The following is a 19,381-nucleotide window of genomic DNA, read 5'->3' on the forward strand; positions in this document are numbered from 1 at the left end:
ATATCTAATTTTTTTAAAAGGTGATTTTCATATTTTAACAACGCAAACAGAAATAAATGTTCAGTCTGTCCAGCTGCAACACAGAAGTCTTACTATCTGCCAGATAGGTATCTGTAAAATACCTGTAGAATAAATATCACATTCATTCCCGTAAATGTATAGAAGGGTCTTCTCAGAAGAAAGGAGGGAAACTGGGGAAAAGTAGCATTATCTCAAAAGACAATGAGGTAGCAATAGCCAAAGACTAACAGTAACGTCACAGTTTTTACAGTTACTTCACTCGCACATTCTTTTCAGATTCATCCAATCCCTGTTGGATGATGAATATGTATTTAGATGCTAAAATGTTTACAGATTTCACCACTAAACCAAATCAATACAACTGGTCAAAAAATGTAGTCTGTTAATATAAAAAAAGTTTGAAAGAATATGATTGCCTCACTGAAATTTTTGAGGGGACTATGCCATATGCTACTTGCAATACAATGAACGTATAATTCTGAGATTGTCATTTATATGACTTATGTTGCAACATTCACCTCCAGGTATTGAATATAACATGATGTTTACTATTTTATATTCCGGTATACTGTCTCCTATTATTAAAAAGAAATATTTTTCCTTATTAAATTGAAACATGTGACATTAAAATGACATAACTCACTGTTTAAAATCTGAACTTTTTCTGACAATGCAAAATGTTCAAATTTCTTCTTTTTATATCAATCCAGCATGAAACACTGGAGCCTAGAAAATCCTTTTTAATTTTTATTCATTAATAGCTGATGAATAAACATACTTGTTTTTTGAAAGAAAGTATGGACATACGGTGCAGCTGGGCATTAAAGTTTTACCCGGACTAGGCTGTTTTAAGAAACAGCATGTTCTTAGAGATGTATTGAACAAAAAAATAATGGAAGGAGAAAAAAAAATATCTAGAGTTCTAGCTTGTATGGTCACTGGATCCCAGATATGTCCAATCCTAATTTTTATTATGATACTTTGCAACCTGGTATTTGTTAGACCTTCACAGTGCATAGAAAATCAAGGTCTACTTAAAGTACAGTGAAATGGTTTTATATTAGACATTGGGCACATATCAAAACATCTCTCTCTGTTTTGAAGTCCCATCTTTCCTTGGTGTAAGACTATCTATTCATTATCTCCCTATCTACATTCAGGATTTGTTCGTAAATGTTTATGGAGATGAAATTATTTTTTTCCCATAGTGATGAATCCTCCAGCTTACCTTGAGATGTTGGTGATATATTTGAAGGTCAAGAACCTGAATCCTTACTCTCAACTAAATGCTGTCCTTAAAGTTGTAGCTTTTCATAAAGCAGCAGTGTACACAGAAGGAGTAGCACTTCAGTGCTACTTGCAAAAAAATGGGTTTATAGAGTGTGATAACAGAATGTAAATATTTGTACCAGAGGTCATGGCTCATACTCTGTTCTCAAACACTTTTAAACTTAATGGCTTAGACAAACACAAGAAGAGCCTAGACCAGGGCTGGATATGGTGACTTTCCAACATTGCTTATACATCTCAACATGGAATTAGAACATTCTCCCTTCTGACATTCTAGCAATAGCTTTTCAGTATTACACATGCTAACAGAAAGGATGTCTAGCCAAATGCTAGCAAAAAAACACTTGAAAGATGCATCCATGTAATTCCACTAAATGGCTGAAAGCCACAGTATGTTTTTGCCATGAGCAGAGAATCGTGACTGATACCTGATGCTAAAAAAGAGTGCTTTGTCTTTTATATAAAGCATATAGGTATGTATGTGTGCATGTATAGTATAAATTTAAAGCATAAAATTGTTAGCCCAAGTACAGTTTCTTACAATAAAACCAGAAGCAATTACCATTTTTCCCTTTTATCCAATTGATAAACATTCACCTTATCTGACAGAACTATCTCAAGAAAAATCATGTTTGATTCTTCCGGCTCAGGATTTCCAAACTGCAGTTCCTTGCTGAGACTGGCAGACAACTACTATGGTTTGTGAAGCAGGCGACAGGAGTGACCATGGGAACAAAAACCAGAACAATTCCCATCATCACCACCACCATCACTGTCCTGTCTAGGGACAAACATACAAACTAGTCCAGAGCAGAGAATTTTACCTAATACACTGGCAATATTACAAAACATAATTGTACATTCAACTCCACCACTCAAAAGTCTTCACCCCGTACTGAGAACTGTGAGTTACATCTGTGTTGCATAAGTGTTTCATAGGTCTCAAATGTCACAACTCTCAGATTTTACAGGAATATGAAGCAGTCTCCATCAAAGCATCAGTTACACATATGCAATGGTTACTGAGTACAGCAATTTTTTCCTCTTTAGTTATGGGTCACCTCATTTTGGTTTAGAGACAGTTCACAATCTATTACCCACCATCTAAAATACCGTGGATCAGGTTGTTTTAACTTAAAAAAAATCCCAGACAGTGCAAACACATGAGAGGGATAAACTGTATGTCAGTGGTTAAATTAATAATTTATATAATAAAGTTAGAGGTGAACTGCAAATCTTTTTATATATTCCCCCAACTTCAGCAGCAGATGTTGAGCTGGAAGATAAAATTGGGCATTCAGCACAAATGAAATGCAAACCCTACTGGTTCTTAGGTCCCACAACATCCAATCTGTTAAAGTTTCTGCCACCAGTTCTTCAGTGATGCCCCACTATACATTAAAGTGTTATCATCACCTCAGTAGTGACACCAACCTGAAGCATAAAAGTGACCTTTAAAAGTAGAAGGGTCATACAAGTGACACCTTTTAATATTTAATAAAGGCTTAAAATGTATTTTTATACCTTCATAATATTGAAGATATAAAAAGTGATTTTTAAACTTGTCGAAAACTTTACTTCCAATTGGAAATATAGACAGCATTTAAAATACATATTTTTATAGCCGAGATAATAGCATGTCATTAGAAGGTATACTGACTATAAGCATCATTTATTTCAGTACTTGAAAGGGTGATGGATATTCTCAAAATATTATTGTAAATACACTTATTGTCTATTGCACCTAAGTAATTGTATGTGCATAGTCATTCTTTATTAAGCTTGTAACAAATATAAGCATCATAGATGCATATGTGCATTCTGTGATTACTTTTGAAATATGCATCATTAGAATAAAAAACACTTTAAAATATCATGCACCCCATGATAAGCAACCAGTGTGATTACTTGTCTAAGCATGGCCTGAGTAAGGGAGAGCTGCAGGATCATGCTCTTAATTTTCCCATTTTGAGTTCATTTTCCACCTTTATGATCACAATCTGCTGTAAGTATAAATTTCTTTTAAAATAGGATCTTGATTGTCCAATCCCCTCCCCAGAAATCATCTTAGAATTAATCACAGTTAAGAGACACTTTAAAGGAGCTGTAGCTGTGAAATAACAATATTTGGTATTTAATTGACCCATGGAAATAAGACTTTGTTAAAGCTGATTCCATAAAAAGCTGGTTTCAAAGGACCATGGAAAGCAGATGGATTCTGGGAAGGGATTAAGTGTCTGCTGGTAGGGGGGTGATGGGTTGCTTCATTAATAAAATGTGAACAGCAGGAGGACACTAATGAATAGGCACCCTAGAACTGGCATACCAAATTTATTCCATCAGGCACACACATTCACACACTCTCAAAATGAAAAAAAACTCACCAACCCAACACAGTTTTACTGTACTGGCAAGTTGAAGGAGCCTACAAAGGGACTGCTCTAATAGCAAAGTAAATGGTGACTGCATGATAACTTTGAAAGCAATGGAAAGACCTCTGAATGCTAGGCAACTTTCCCCAACAGGTGGTCTGGCTTTTATGTTGTGTTTCTTTGCAGGCTTAGCTTTCCCAGAACTATCTCTCAGTACGCTGATACCCTGTGCAGTATAAAAGATGGTTTGCTATTTTCCTATAAGCATTCATGGCACTTGATGGAATGTGACAATACCACGCAAGTAAAATGCAGCGAATTTAGATCCCAATTCAATATGGCAGTTACTTAGGTATCTAACCTCAAAGACTGTGCTGCTTTCCACTCCTCTTTAGCAGAGAAACTTTCTGTCATGATTGAAGATCTCTGACTCGACTACATACTCAGCCTTGATGGTTGTATATGGTGGTTCTTTATCATGGATTATGAAGACCAATAAAAGTTTTATTCAATTACCCCTCACAACACATAAGACCTAGATATATGGATCATGTCCCACACTTTTGGAAGGGAGTACAGAAATCCTGAATAGCAAAGTATTAATGTTCAGCCGTGACAAAATGCCCAAAGAGCTCTATAGAGAAAGACAAAAATACATGCGAGGGTTTCACTAAGCACTAGTGATGAGGACTGCTGCAAAATGACTGATATGGTTCCTTTTCAACACACATTAAGGCACATATTTATTATTGAATATTTATGCAAAAATTGTCACTTATATTAACCCTTTTCTTTGGTATACAATTGCTCCTTGAAGGCTTACCATGTACTATACTGGTCAAACCCCATCCCCACAATTTATGAGATCTCAGGGGTTCATTTATCATTTAAGTTGCTATATCGTGGACCAACCTTGTAAATTGATGGTAGGTTTTTTTAGCTACAACAACATTACACTCCTAAGAGTCAATGTGGTCCCTGTTGTGGTTTGGATGAGTGGATCCTCAGTGGGATGAGGAAGAGAATCGGAAGGAAAAAGGTACAACTCTTGGGTTGAGATAAGAACAGTTTAATAGAACAGAAAGGAAGAAACTAATAATGATGATAATAATAATACTAATAAAATGACAATAATAATAAAAAGGATTGGAATATACAAAAGTGATGCACAATGCAATTGCTCACCACTCGCTGACTGATGCCCAGTTAGTTCCCAAGCAGCAATCCCCCCCAGGCCAACTCCTCCCAGTTTATATACTAGACATGAAGTCACACATTATGGAATACCCCTTTGGCCAGTTTGGGTCAGCTGCCCTGGCTGTGTTCCCTCCCAACTCCTTGTGCCCCTCCAGCCTTCTTGCTGGCTGGGCATGAGAAGCTGGAAAATCCTTGACTGTCTAAACACTACTTGGCAACAACTGAAAACATCAGTGTGTTATCAACATTCTTCTCATACTGAACTCTAAACGTAAGATTGTACCAGCTGCTAGAAAGAAAATTAACTGTATCCCAGCTGAAACCAGGACAGTCCCTCAACAGTTAGCCTAACATTTCTCCCCTGCAAGTTGAACGCATTAGGAAATGCTGGAATGAAAAGCCATTGGAAATCACTCTGGAAGCACTAGCTCATGCAAGAGCATGCATGCTTCCACACCAGAAGATTGCAGTCTATTCCAGGAGGCTCCCTGCTCTTGGAATTGGCTTTGCCAGATGAATGCTGAAGGCATAAACATGTAATTGGTGCTTTTTGTGCCACTACGTGTTAATGGCTTCCTCGCTGTTTCCTCACTAATCTCTTTTGTGAGCAGGACAAATTTTAGTGATATCTGAAGACAATTCTAGTGGTATCTGAGTGGTTTGAGAATCAGAGTAGTTTCTGTTCTTTGAATGAATGAATGTATTTATGAGAGAGACCTGAAATAAGCCAGTGAATCTGGTTTTGCTATGAAGAGGAAGCTACTTAAAAGAAACTATCTATTTAAATATAGTAAGGAAAGATGATAAATATGGTGTGAGGGGTTTTACAGGTTGTTTTCTGGGCACCTACAAGCTTTCCTGGAGGCATTTTTTAAAAAAAATAGGCTACTACAATGTCCATTAATTTTATTTTCTTTCAGTATTTTTTATGTGCCTCATGATACTGACGTGCAAAGAAGCAGAAAGATGTTTCTCCTAGTTTTTTTAAGGGGTTCCCGTTCAGATATCTAGTAGGAATTTTAGGGAACCCAACACTTTCCCTCCAGGGGTGTCCCATCCAAACTACTTTTGGTATAAGCACTCAAGTCTGGGAATGTGAAATATTCTTTCAGAAGCATAGATTAGAGAATATAATATCATTAAGTACCAAGCATATTTCTGCTTATTCTGCAGAATTAATGGTAATGGTAAGCTGGTTTTTGCTAAAAGCTAGAAGAAGAGGGGTAAGGGAGCAGCTAAACCACTCATTTTTACATTTGTCAAATGTTTATTGATATACTTTGCAGTTTTCACTCCGATCTATTAATAAGTCTCTAAGAAATCATTACTTTATGCTACCAAAAGTCTAGATGTGCTCTATTCCTTGGAGTTTGGAAGTTGGTGTGGTAATAAAACATGTATTTCCTCTAGAAATGTTGCCATTTCCAAAAGAAGTCCTAAGATAGGGAAAAAGCAGCCTGAAAAAGCACTGCTGCCATTTAATACAAAAGGGCTAAAAGTGCTAAGAGTTAAAGCATTGAAAGGAAACTGTTCTTTGAAGTACAATGAAATGGTGTTTCTCCTCTGTAAATTATTTGAAGCAGAATACCACAAATCACCCAGTAATCTTCTTAAGTGAAATTCACTGTAAGATTTTATTACCACTTTATTAACTCAGGCATCCTGTGCTCTTCTGCCCATCACGGAAGAGGCATGGTTAGGATATGGAAGATGAACGTTCCTTATTTATCCCAACCTTGCTTTCTACAGTCCTTATGCTTGCTGAGGCAGGATGGACCCTGTTACGTACGGCACAGAGCCATGAGGCCTGGCTGTGAAACAGCAGAGCATGTCCAAAACAAAACCACAGCCTATGCATATGGATTTCCTTCTCTACCAGCACAATACATTCAAACCTCCATGCACACTGTGGAAGCAGTCACCTGTGTCCAGTGCCCTTTAGAGGCAATGGAGAAGGGAGCTAACATTGCACCCACACTCACTGTCCTCTGTAGTGATACTTGTGAGTTAGAGCGAACACCTCTCAGGTGCAGCAACTGCCCTGCAGCACTAATGTTAATACAACCACAGCTATTAATGGCTTTAAAAGTATTTATTGCAACTTTTAACATTTGAATCCTTTTTAAAAAGCAAATGAGACTTAAAAAATATTAGCTGGATCTGGGGAATGCTTTTTTTGAACATTAAAAAGGCAACACTCTGGAAAGCTCTTTAATCGTTATTGCCACTAGATAATAGCTGTAATCCCAGAATTTGCTCCTCTCTTCCCCTCTCTTTAAAATCTTGTGCACACTTTTCTACCAAAGATTTCCATTTGCATGAGGTAGGAAAAAATCTGAATTGTCTTTAAAAATGTAATTTTATATTTTCTTCTCCGCTCACTTGGCACATGAACAAAAACAGCTAGATAAGCTTAGAATTGGGTTTTCTAAAAAAATAATCTCTTACATTATAGAAAAAATATTTAGAAATGGTTACTTGACAGTGAGATGGATTCTAATGGTTTAGATTAGCAAGCTTTAAATTAAAATAGAAGAAAATTCAATACACGGAAAGAACATAGTAGTTTCTAAATGCAGAATAATTATACTTAAGGTATTTAAATAAAATTACACATTTTAAACGTACATATGTAAAATACTTTAAAAATTCTTTCAGTTGGCATACATATTTATGTATGTGATATTAATGCAGTTTCAACTTTACTTGATGAGAAAGCACTAGTTTCCTTAGATACATATAGTCCCAAATTCCTTCAAAATAGAACTTTTGGAAGGCACTTATGGATCTAAAGTGTATGTGTGTATGATTGTTTTGGACAACTCATTGCAACAATCCGAAACACTGTGCATTGCCTCCACTGATTTCCTCTGAGAAAAGCACCTCCACACGATCCCATTAGGTAGCTGTAGACAGAAATAAGATCCCCTTTCATCTTCTCAAGGCTGAACAACCCCAGCTCACAGCCTCTCCTCATACACCTCATGCTGCAGTCTCCTGCTATCTCAGTGGCTCTACGCAAGCCTCATTCCAGTATGGCCCTGTCTATCTTGTACTGGTGAGGGAAAGGATCCTCTCCCTCAATCTTCCTAATACAGCCAGAATGCCACTGGCCTTCTCTGCTGCAAGGGCACACTCATGATTCCCCTTCAACTTACTCTCCACAAGGACCCCCACGCTTCTTTCTGCCAAGCTGCCTTCCAGCTGTTTGGCCCTCCACCTGGTCTGCATAAGGGGTTCCTCATCCCATCTGTAGGACTTTGCACTTGCCTCTGTTGTACTCCATGAGGTTCCTGTCAGTCCACTTTTTCGTCTTGTTTAGGTACTTCTGAATAGCAGCCCTGCTTTCCATTGCACAAGCTTCCCACAATCTGGTATCACCTGAAAATCTGCTGGGATACTCCATCCCATTATCTAGGTTGTTAATAAAGGTGTGACCTAGTCCTGGCCCAGTGTCCCTGAGGCATGCCACTGATAACCAGCCACCGGGTGGACTTTGCACCACTGATCACTGCCCTTTCAGCCCCCTGGTCCAGCCCATTTTTCACCCGCCTTGTCATCCACTTTGGTTGGAAGTTGCTTCATGTTACTAAAAATGTGTTTAAGTTCAACAATTGACAAAGATTTTTCCATTTATAGTAATGAAGATTGCAAACTGACTCACAAGATCATTCTTCAAATCCCCAAATCTCCATATCCCCATTCCTGTGATAAAATCTGAACATGATGCACTGAAATCCCTACGGATTCCTCATGACTGACAGAAAGTCTTATGATAATAAGGCTCTTCAGGATCATTTGAAATAGATGCTACTATCTAAATATAAATGTACTATCATTATTTCAATGGGCAATCACCGAAGTAAACAGCAACATTTCTATCAATGTGAAGAGCTCCACTGCAGACAGGTGCACATATATTTGCATGTATCTGGAGCACCATGCACTGGCACACTGTTTGGATTCACTGGAAAGCCAGAAGTGGAGGATTTTCAGCATGGAGTTTTCAAACGCTTCAAACTATGTTAGGTCTTAAGCAAATGTAAAGGCACTTTCGTTCTTGCTGCAGGCTGAAGAAATAAAAATAAGCTACTTCTGAGTTACCCATATTCAAAGAAACAATCTAAAAAGGTCTTATAACCTGAAAACATCTTTCCATCTAGATATGGCTATTCTCAAAGCAGAAGTATGTTTATTAGAATCCTTGGGAATATCTGACAGTTGAATGTAACAGTAAACATTAATATTTTCAGGTTGAGATCTCTACAAGAATGTACTTTCTCTTAAAAAACTAGTTAAGGGAGAGGAAACAAAGTACGTCTGTATCAGCTGGAAACCCCAGAAAACAGCAGCTTGTTACAGATTGACTACTTAGAGGTTATAGCTTCTTGGTGTAAGTATTTCAAAGGCCAAACAGATGAGTGCGCAGGAAGACAGCTCCTGTGAACAAATAAATAAATAAAAAATAAATAGTCTTGTACAGTAGAAAGTTAGTGAAGGCAGAAAATCACCAGAGATATCTCCAAAACTTCTTCACCACAACCTCAATAAAATATTTGAATCCCAAGCACACAGATTGTAAGACCTGATTTTACAGAGCCATCCCAGTAGGGGTTGCTGCTGTTTTAATTTCCTTCACATAAGCAAACTCAGTTTGACTTTGGGAATCCTCACTTGTACCCCAGCTTCACTATGTTCCAAGACATAACTTTCTTTGCTGAACAATGATATCAGTGCAATACAAAATGATGAAAAGATTTGCAAGCTCAGCTGATTCTGCCTACAAAGACAAGGCAGAAGCACACTATCAGGGAACTGAATGCCATACGGACAGAAGAGCATCATTGATTGTGTTCACTTGCATCAATGCCACTGCAAAGCATATGCAAGACTGTTTATACTGTGAAGGCAGAGAGAAACATCCTTTTTACACCCCTGGGCAAAGCATCTGAGTCACTATGGAAGATAAAAGTTACTATAAAAAAATTCACATTGAGCTATAAGCTACACTGTACTATTAAGTATGCAAGAAGATTTAATTTTGTCAGATAAATGAGATAAAGGGATGTTACAATAAACAGCATTCTAAACAGAAGTTCTGTAGCATGTGTGTATTCAGGAACCCATCAACTCTACTTTCCAAAAATGCGTAGTGAGAATGGCAAGAGAGGGGGAGAAGAAAGAAACTCAGAATGGTACTACTCAGTCTTGACATTCACAAACAGTACAAATCTCAAGTTGCTGGAGCAAACAGGAACTCTGTTATGCCTGGGTATTTTTTTTCCTACAGTCCCAAAGCAAGTGTCAGGAATCTAATAGAGAATTACTTTCCTTATGGTATTCCTGCTGGTAGGTGAAACTATACTAGCTTATAAATTGCAAATACGCAATGAAGGTCCTAATTTATTTGCATTTATGTTCAGCCCTTAAGGGACTTACTGATACCAAATGCTATAAAACACATCATCATTGTCTCTAAAAAGAATTCCTGCCTTGCCTTCAGTGATAAAAGATGAGACCATCATCCCCTAATTACATATATTATTTCCCAGGTGAAACTTAGCAAATTCTAGCTCCAGAACATAGATCATATTATTTTCATATTAAAGAGCAGATAATTTTTTTTAAAAAATAAGCCCATATGTGTGTATTAATCTTTCCTTATGAACAGAGCCAGGGGAAAAGTGGAGATGTAGATTCTGAATTTGTACAATGGATTAATAGAAAACTTCAACAATACGCCTTGATTTGTACTAAAATATGAAGAAAATTAATCAGCACAATGACAATAAGAAGCAAGATACAAAGTTGTTCAAAAGAATAAAGATAAACCATTTGTTTAAAATGAAAAGCTGTTGCCTTCCTGTCAAAAATTTTGAGGCTATTTTCACAGTCTTCTATAAAAAAAAGGAAATGCTTCATGAAAAAAAGTACTTTTGCATCAAAATCAGATTTAATTCAGTTAATATTCCTTCTTTTAATTTTTGGATATGGTATATATTTTATCCCTCAAGATGGTGAAAATATTAAAGAAAAATAATAGAAATAATCACACTAAAATAAAGAATTTGACTCTTAAATTTAAAAAAAAAAATACTCTCAGAACTTTTTGGTTTATGGGAAATGCCAAATATCAATTTTCTGTTCCAATCTAGAACATATTTTTTACATTTTAGAATTGCTGATAAAATGGAAATTCTATTCTCAATTTGTATTGAAAACAAAGCCAGTACAGCAGAATTTTCCTAAGCTTACTCAGCACAAACATATGGCATCGCTTGTGCCAGGTGGAAATCTTGTTCATCCTTGCCATCTTGCTGGCTTCCTGGTATAGTTACGAGGTTTTACCTAACCTTGCAAAGATGGCAAGATTGAACCAAAATGATGCTTTCCTGACAAAGTCGTCATAAAATTCTGTACAATTACCAAAGAAAAGACTTTCCCAATTCAAATCATCATTAGGAAAAAAAAAATAAATGCCTGTTTGAAAAGATGAATTGTATCAAATCCTTGAAAAAATGGCTATATTACATTTTGCTAGGAGATTTTCATTGACTGCATGCTATGGTATCTTGTCTGGACACTTGAGGGAGGAAAGCTGTGTGGGGCTGTTATTATGTGCAATGTGTGTTTTGTTCTGGGACAGCTGCAGGTTCTTTATGTCAGATCTGCTGCTCCTCTTGATGAGATTGATCCTTGACTAAATAGCACACTGAAGATAATGACTCATATTTTTTGTCTTTCATATTCCAGTAAATAAATAAAACCCACCAATCATAACAGAATCCCTGAATCTAGCTGCAATAACATGAATGGGAAAACGTTAATTGATTGACTAGGGGCAGGAACAGATCTCAGCACAGCCAACTGGTGCAATCCCAGAAAGGGCTCTAAATGAAACACCTGCATAAAGCTTATTTGAGAATATCTCTGACAGTGAAGATTTAGCCTCATTTTTCATGGTCATTCGGGCCTTGAAAACAATAATAAAATTGGATGTCCAGATGCAATTAGGAAAAAAAAAACCCCAAAACATAATACTTAATATTTTCATTGCTCTTTTGATTAGAAGATGTGCCTTAATATTCCTTTTTACACAATTAAATGCTTCAGCTTACTATACATTATAAAGACCCCACAGTAGATTAAAATTATTATAGCTCTTAAGACTTTTAAAAGCACTATGCAAATTCTCTTTTAACTATAAAACTATTTCAGAGAACTAGAATCCATGAAAGATGAGATTACTTTAACTATAAGGCAAGAACACAATTTTTAAATTATTTTTGTATGTGGCACGTAGCACAATATATGTTCTATTCTTAGTTCAGACGTCAATTTTTTAATCAAGGCCAAGACAGCTGCAGTAAACAAGCATCTTATCAAGCAATATTTTTTTGAGATAGCATGAGAAAGAAACTTACACTGAAATCCTGACTACTCCTGATTAATCATGTAAATAATAAATGCAGCTATGTCTTGTAAACCACACAATTTCACTACTCATTCTCAGTGCTTGACTTTCAACGGCATTGTAATCCAAGCACTTTCAGAATGTCCATCTGGAGCATGCGCACAGTCAGATAAAGCTATTTACTTGTTTCTAAAAGCCAGCAAATACAACACGCCTCTTTTTGCAGTGCCGTGATTATTTTATGCAGACATATCATACTGACTTAAGGTGCTTGGAGACCCTGATTCAGAGGACATCAAGTAGGAAATTGTTTTCAAGACTCACTAACTGCCAGTCAGTATCTTTTAGGAGTCATTAAGCCCTTGGCAACAGAGGAATCTACATTAAACCTTTGCTCAGAAAATCAACAGACCAACTTTAAGGGGGCTTAAATAAAGATAAAGGCACCACTCTTATCTTACTTATAAGCCAGAAATGAGCCACATGCATTGACTTCATTAATATATGTTTACAGGAAGAGTTGTTGGCTTAAATTTTTATGTGAATTATTAGCTCCAGCGCATGAGAAACTTCACCTGAAAATATGTATATTGCCTTACCCGTGATAAAAGCATTTTTCGTCTCAGTGGGTTAATGGCTTGCTAGTATTTTGGTCAAGCACAGAAGTTACACCTGCTGTACTAAACGGGCATTGCCACTTCCAAGAGATGGTCACATTCATTGTGCTGGCTACTGCTGTCTCTAAATTCCACTGTGCAGTTTAGTTGGCCAGTTCCTCTCACTAAGTGTGCAGAAAACTAGCCAATAAAAGTGAAGAGTTTCTCATTAGATAAACTCTAATTATACTGTTTGATTTTCTTCCCTTTAGTCACTCATGTCTTTATTAGCATCTATTTCCTGAAACCTAAATAGTGTATTTTGGATTTATAATTAATTTTGTTTCCACATTACCATAATGATTTTTTTAAAGTACCTCTCTAATCTGTGGGCACTTACTCTGTAGAGGCACGGCCATCCTTAAAGGAAGGAAGTGGATAAGTCCTGTCAGGTCCTGGAGATTCACAAGCTCTACTTGGAGCCAGGCAACTAGGCGCCTGCTCAAGGACAGCACTAGTGTTAGGCAGGTAGCCCAGCAACAGGAAAGTAGTAAGATGAGTATCTGAACCTTCAGAGAATTTGCGACGCACTTTTTACATTTTGAAACACTTCAGAAAGCTAATTTGTTCTGCCACTGGAGATCATAAAGGAGATTGTTGGCAATTCTAACTGAATGAATGGGGAGGCTTTGGTTCATTTCCAGTACCAAGAAGTATTTGCCTAAGCTCAGAAAGAAAGCAAGAATTTTCAAATTGTATCTTGGTGGACAAGAAAAGTTGAGACTTCATTCTGAAAAAAATGAAATGTCCCAATCTTTTAACTCTTTCCAGCATTGGAAGTGAAATATTAAAGCAAAGCACAGATGGTATGTACTTTTCACTCAAATTCTTCCAACTCTCTCCGTGTCATAAAGAGAGTTTAGTGAATGAAAATCCCTTCAGCTTTCACCCACATCCTTGGCCTCTTCCTGACAGATGGGATGTTACACTAGATTAATTTCTTAAGAAGTCAACAACTACTCTCCTATGAAGACAGGCTGAGAGAGTTGGGGTTGTTCAGCCTGGAAAAGAGAAGGCTCAAGGGAGACCTTACAGCAGCCTTCCAGTACCTAAAGGGGGCCTACAGAAAAGCTGGAGAGGGACTTTTTACAAGGGTATGTAGTGATAGGACAAGGGGTAATGGCTTTAAACTAAAAGAGGGTAGATTTAGATTAGGATTTAGATGTAAGGAAGAAGTTCTTTACTGTGAGGGTGGTGAGGCACTGGAACAGGTTGCCCAGAGAGGCTGTGGATGCCCCATCCCTGGAAGTGTTCCAGGCCAGGTTGGATGGGGCTGTGAGCAACCTGGTCTAGTGGAAGGGGGGTTGGAACTAGATGATCTTTAAGGTCCCTTCCAACCCAAATCATTCTGATTTTATGACGGTTCTGTGATAAGTGAAAGCTTCTTCTCAGTCCCTGATGAGCAGTATGTGCACCTGTTGGAGATGATGGGGCCCCAGCTTCACTGAAAAGACCCTCCAAATACATACAAAGCAGTAAGCAAGAGAGATGGATGAGTGCCAGGGCTGGCTAAACACCCTCCTTTAACTGCAGGAGGATGGGAATCACTAAAAACTAGCATCCTGTTCTAGAAAATGTTATTATATGTTGCACTTTGCAGCAGCAATGGCATCAGGCTGCTGCTTCGCAAGAAATCACAGCCCAAGCTGAGAGCCCTCCCTCCAGTCCGAAAGGGAAGATGACTTATTGCTGTCTGCCTTGACAGCACCCATGGTATTTTTACCTGGTGCTGCCTTTAAGTACAGATGCTGTCTTGAACCAGCACAGATGACTTCAGCTTCAGGTCAACAGAATTATTTCTGTTCTGATAAAACTCTGGTACTCCTACATCTGAGGTTTATGTATGCCAGCATGTCTGCTGCTAGTTGTTTCAGGGATTTTGTAGATAGCAGATAGCATGATTTGCATCAGGGATGTCTCAGTAATGTCACTCTGTTCCTAGCTGAGGTCTGTGTACATCTTGGTTCTTTGTTTAGCAAAGAGGCTGTTCTATGACTTCATCAAAATGCAGGAGGATAACATTAAGTTTGCTGAGGATTTACTGAAGCTGTGCTGTTAGTCAAACACGCAACAGTAAAAAGCCATGTACTGTTGCCACTGTCAGTGCTGCATTTAAGTCTTCTGCTATTGATCCAGCTCTCATAACCTGCACATCATCAGTTGTCTGGTCCCTGGTCCTCACACACCAGCACTTGTGTGTAACCTCAGTTGCTTGCAGCCACTCACACAGCAGAAGACTGACTACTGCATTTTAGTGAAAGAGGTACAGCTATGGATCTGTTGGCTGGGAGTAGCTACACCATGTGAAGTTGAGTAGGGAGTAGCTATGTAGAAGGCGAAGTCTTCTATACAGAGAAATGGCTCATGTCAATGTGTACTTCTTCATACACCCAATAAATACATGTATAACTGTGGGTTTTTATGACTCCTGGGTTTGCCTGATCTGAAAAAGACCGAAAAACACTGCAAAGCAAATTTTTTGAACTAAGCTAATGAAATCATGGAAGACAGCAGTAGTGGGAAGATTAGCTCTCTACTGGACTTCCTGCCTGCTTCCTTCTCTCATGAGCTAACTTTTTTTACAGCGTGTTTTCTCCCTGATTGTTTTCTATATGTTTTATAGGACCCAATGTCATTACCACTCTGAGATGGTTTTCTGTACCTACCTAGATGACAAAATAGTTGCAATGCTTCTAGCTTTGCATTGGAAAGGGTCCAAAATGCAGGAGGTTGCCTACTTGTCCTTGTCAGGGGGCCACCTGGCATGATGAGAGTTGCTGATGAACTGCATACAGGTTTGGGGCACTGCCTAATCTCTCCCCAGTTTATGTGTCCAAATGAGGTCCAGCAGAGGTGAAGGGACAGAGTTTTTTTCTCCACTTGTGAACAGGGATGAATAATTACATCCTCTCCAGAACTAAAAATAATCAAGCACGGTCTCTAAGTAACTTGTGTCTCTGGACAGTATCCTGCAGTTGTAGGGACTCAAGAAAAGCAATTGCATATACTATTGCACTAGAGGAGGATGGTCTAAACTCTTTTTCCTCCACAAGTATCATTACTTCCTGAACCTGGAATAGTCAACCGAGTTTTGGGACCCTTTTCAGAGCAATTATTTGCTTGTAGCAAAGCCACATTTGGCCACAGAGGGTTCATTTTGCAGAATTTCCACAGTAGTTCCTTGATTGAATAAGCTTCCAGAAGAAGGAAACCTGCTTATTTTTCTCTTTCTAAAATGGCCCATACAAAGAACACTCCTGTGAGCAATCATTTGCTGTGATCTCCTAGTACACCAGATTTCAGTTTTGAGACAGAAATGTTGGCACTTGAAGTAGAACAATTGTGTAAGATGGAGCTCTTTTCTTTTTCTTTTTTTTTTTCTTTTTTTTTACTTATCTAAACTGTGTTTTCCAGTCCATTTGGACGTTGGGAACAAGACCTTGTGGTGCTGACTTAAATTCAAGGCCTGATGGCTATCTCTTAAAACAACAATGGTACAGGCCAGCCAGCACAGGAAGACTCCTGTGCTGGAAGATGGAGACAGAAGCTCAAGAGCTATTATCTGCTGTTTTGTCCCATGAAAGATGCAATATACTCTCCTCCTGGGTCATACACAGGCACTATATGAATAGGCATTCTATCAGCAATCACACCCTGAGAAGCTAAAATACAGCTACAACTGTCTGAGCTAAGCCCAGTGGAAAACAACATGGCTATACCAAGAAATAAACATACCTGATGATAGCAAAAATTTCCAGCATCAAATCAAACCAAACAGACAAAGCCAAAATTAAACTGGACATTTGAAATGAAACTAATTTGTAAAAATGAGGTAAAGCAAAACAATCCACTCTGTTCTTGTTCTAGCTACACAAAATGCTTGCCAAGTATGATGCTATTTAATCACAATACTGAACTTGAACACTTCAGTTCTTTTTAACAACAATAGAGTTTATCAGCCTTGTCCTCTCACAAATTCTGTTCATTAGAAATTGCACTACTTGAATACTACTCCTGATTATTTCAGGTAGTCAATCTGACCTTTACAGCTTGATCTGTGGACACTGAATTGCACAAGACAACTTTTCCAGATATGGAATGAGAACCTGTATGTAGCCTTGCAAGTGGGAGGCTTATAATGCAGCCCTTCTGTGCTGGTTTTGGCTGGGATAGAGTTAATTTTCTTCTTAATAGCTAGCATGGGAGTATGCTTTGGATTTGTGCTGAAAATAATGTTGATAACACAGTGATGTTTTTCCTATTGCTGAGCAGTCCTTACACAGAGCCAAGGCCTTTTCTGCTTCTCAACCCACCCCACCAGCGAGGAGGCTGGGGGGGCACAAGAAGTTGGGAGGGGACACAGCTGGGACCCACCTGACCCCAACTGACCCAAGGGATATCCCAGACCATATGACATTGTGCTCAGCAGATAAAGCTGGGGGAAGAAGAAGGAAGGGGGGGACGTTCGGAGTGATGGTGTTTGTCTTCCCAAGTAACTGTTACACGTGATGGAGCCCTGCTTTCCCGGAGATGGCTGAACACCTGCCTGCCGATGGGAAGAGCTGAATGAATTCCTCGTTTCGCTTTGCTTGCATGCGGGGCTTTTGCTTTACTTATTAAACTGTCTTTATCTCTGCCCACGAGTTTTCTCACTTTTACTCTTCCGATTCTCTCCCCCATCCCACTGTGAGGGAGGTGAATGAGAGGCTGCATGGTGCTTAGTTGCTGGCTGGGGTTAAACCCTGACACCTTCTCAAAAACTTTACATCAGGCTTTTAAAATAATTCTTCTGGTTCACCCTTGTCTGAACTAACTACTGTTATGGATTAGCAGACTTGTTTAATATTCTTTTGAAACTAAAATAAATGAGGCAATTCAATAAATAAAGTAATTTCATGCTATGATAACATTTCAAATAAGAAAAAAAATATCTATTTATGTGTGTGTCTGTAAGAGAAGGTATGTTAACAGCCTTGACATACTGAAATATATCAAAAAGCAAATGCCTCTATTCTTAGCTCATCATGCAACACGGACCTGAAGTATGAGACGGTAAATTATTGACTGAAGGAGAACTGCATGACTTACTTACATCAGGTCTGAATTCACATGTTTTGTAGGTTATACCTTTTTATACTCATCACATTGACAGTTCATATTTAATCTATGATCAAGTATAGCTATAAGGACATTACTACATTTGTATCTTTTCCATCCCATTCTTGTTCAGCTGGTTATTTCTACTTAAATGTAATATCATGCACGTACTGAAATAGCCTAACTATGTTTTTAGATCACATCTCCAATTTGTAAACATAATTTTGGAAGGAAACCTCTTAGAACATTTTGACAGGTTTCCTAGGATGGTGCCAGCATCACCTGTGAGAAGCATACTTTATTTCATCAGTCATGCCATTAGGAAAAATATTGAATAGCACTGGAATCTGAAGAGATCCCACTGAACTTCCACCCATTTTGATGGTGCAAGGTTGGTAACTGCTACCTGGGAACAGTTTTCCAGCCAGTTTTACACAGAAACTTATAACAGATTAAAATGGGTTAGGATTCTCAAATTGATTATAGTAATGTTACAAGAGACAAAATCCCTAGTGAATTTTAGATTTTTTTATCTGTTGTTTTTCCTTGCACACAAGGGCTGTCAGCATCCCATAGCATAAATGGAATGATTATGGTGCTATTCATTCTTGCAAAAAACATGTTGGGTGTTAATCTTCTCCCTCTTACATTCTAGGCAGATACAGATACTTACTTTTTTGCCTTTTTTTTTTTTTTTTTTTTCGTAATAGTATATCTATCTGCTCTATTCTGGTTGTCCATCATCTTATCCACCCCACTAACTTCAAAGATAGTTATCTTTGAGATTTTTGAGATTTCATCATCCAGTTTATCAAGCTCAGTGGATTTAAGAACATCTAAGATGTTCCTAATCTATTCTTTCCTAACTGAAGATCTTGGTGTTGAAATACTAGATCAAAAATTAATAGGAAGATACTGTTTTGTCTCCAGCACTGAGTGGGTGTATTTCTCACTGAGGGAGCTTTTCCTGGTATTTATCTACCCGTAACCCTATTTGCAAGCACTGGATATAGGCATGCATGTACATATGAATGCAAATGCAGACCGTGCCACAGGGTGGAAAAATATTGTTCCTTTTAATGCTGCAGTTATCCCCCATGCTCATCCAACACAGATAAGTGCACAAACATACATGTTGATATTTCATGTTAGTTGTGTAATTTGCATACAGTTGTAATAATCAAGAAAATGTGGATTAGCTAATTAATGTAAGGTAGGTAAGTAAGTCATTCATGGTTCTAAAATATTATCCTCTCCATGATGCACTTAAGTAATTTTTGTGGTCTTGACTAATTTCTTGGATTTGTAGTTTGGTAATAAACCTGTCATACACT

This window comes from Haliaeetus albicilla, chromosome 1 (genome assembly GCF_947461875.1).
Source record: "Haliaeetus albicilla chromosome 1, bHalAlb1.1, whole genome shotgun sequence".
In the NCBI taxonomy this organism is placed as follows: domain Eukaryota; kingdom Metazoa; phylum Chordata; class Aves; order Accipitriformes; family Accipitridae; genus Haliaeetus; species Haliaeetus albicilla.